The sequence below is a fragment of the Palaemon carinicauda genome, chromosome 39 (assembly GCF_036898095.1).
Source record: "Palaemon carinicauda isolate YSFRI2023 chromosome 39, ASM3689809v2, whole genome shotgun sequence".
In the NCBI taxonomy this organism is placed as follows: Eukaryota; Metazoa; Arthropoda; class Malacostraca; order Decapoda; family Palaemonidae; genus Palaemon; species Palaemon carinicauda.
The window spans coordinates 14,770,355-14,772,600 of NC_090763.1; positions in this window are offsets into that span (position 1 = coordinate 14,770,355).

Sequence of the window (2,246 nt, forward strand, 5' to 3'; positions counted from 1 at the left end):
CCTTTGTTTACATTTTCAAGATTCTGCAGTGTAAATCCTGGCTGTGTTTTATCAATCATCTTTTGGAAAAAATATGAATAGAGATAACAATTGATAAATTAACATTACTGATATGCTGTTAAATAACATGAAGACATTTCATGTTATTGTTGGGCAAATCCTCAACACATAGAATTAAGAAAACCACAGAACTGATGGTGTGCTAGATTATGCTCAACAGTATGATTATAATTATTAGACTTTTATTGTAAATTATAAGGGGTTCTTGACACTCCATTTTGTATCTGTGATAACAAAAATCTTACAAAAAGTTTAATATTAATAAAGTTTACAGCAAAAAAAAAAAAAGATTAAATTTTATGTTTTAGTGATGATTTCCTGCAAAGGTTATTTTAGTAGTTTATTATAGATAGCCATAACTATACATATATATGAATATACATACATTTAATTTTTACCCCACCAACCTTATTTCAATCAGTTTATAATATTATGATCTCTGGCAGTACGTTGGTGTAGCTCAGATGTACAGCCCGTACGACTGTGCTGGAAAAGCGCAGTTGCTAAACTTGTAGGGCCATAGTTGTATCATCAGCTTTTTGGAGCTGTGTAGAACATGGATTTTTATATGCAACCCTTTAAGATGTTCAGTACAAAGGGGTTAGGTAGCTTGTATATACTTCTCAGGGGCCTTCATAGTAAAAAGGGCCCTTGCACGTATCACAACTTATGTATCTGTAGGGCATGGATGTTAGATTGGAAGTACAACTACAAGGGCATTTTAAGAGGTAACCATTCAGCAAAGGACAGCTCTCACAATAACACTGTTAATAACATTTTATGATAGTACATAATATCTTATTTTGCGTTGGTGTTTGGTCATCTATGCTCAGAGAGTATTGGTTTGTTTTCACACCAAGTCAGTGGTTTTGTTCACACCTAACGTCGATGTTTAAACATCAGAAATGTATATAATAGGATTGATATTTTATTTACGCATGCCTGCAAATTCAGATATTTAAAACTGGCATAACCTTGTGTTGCCAGATGTACAAAGTATTTTGTGCAGATGTGTTTTTATTAATATGTTACATTGAAGAGATCTACAGTTACTTGAATTCTTTGAATACTATTCTAGAAGTTTTCTTTACAATAGCTGTGGTCAGCATTTGAGTCAATGAATAGAACATCCAACCTTAAAACGAAGTACTTTCCAGCCGTAAAAAAAGAATTATTGGCCATATATGTACAATATATGTTATGTATATAGTATATATATATATGTGTGTGTGTCTGTGTGTTTGTGGATACTGTAAACTAGGAATTTTAGGCGAATAAATAAATAAAACCTGAAAAGATTGCTACTTTTGTACTTTGATATTTCTGCATTATAGCTGTGTACAGTTCAATTGTCTTTAAGCCAATTGGTGTTCAAAGACATGTAAATTAGGTGGTGATGCAACAGTAACACATTTTTTTTCATGGCTTAAAGTGAATTACATAAATAATACGTGTAAGTTTGTGTATTGAAAGTTTGATGTGCTTGCCAGGTAGTGTAAGCTGTGTTGGTATAACTTGTTGATAGAGTTTGTAAGGCATCAGTAGTCAAGTTTTAAGAGTAGGTATTTCATTGGTGTATCACCTTCAAGCAAACTGAGCTGCTATCTTTGCTGCCAAATTGTGAGTGTAAATAGCATCCATTTCTTATCAGACGCCACTGGCTTTATAACCATCACTCCAGTGTCTGAGTCTTTTGGAATAGTTTGGTCTTGTGTGTTCAATTAAGCTGTAGCAAATGTAGATAATGAAAATACATTTGGATAAGATTTCACAAGGTTTTTTTGTATCAGTGTATAATAGATAGTTGTACTAAGGTCTAACATGTAACTCTTTCAAAGCCACAATTTGGACTTTGTTTTATAGCCTATTATCATTGAGTGACAGTTAAACTGACCTTCTATTTTCTTTTCTTTTTTTTTTTAACTTCGGTAATATTGTTTCCATGTATGTTTTAAGTTTATCCTTTTTATACATCAGAAGTTTGAGACTTGGCAAATATTGGATATTTGTAATCGGATCACTCATTTGTTGCTCTACTCTCTTGTAACCAAAGATAAGTCTTGTTATATGATTTTTTTATGTTAATCAGTAGTCATTTCAACTATAAGGGAATGTTATTTCATTGTTCTGTATTTTTATATATATATATATTTGTGTTAATCAGGTTGTATAGGCAGATTCGTTGA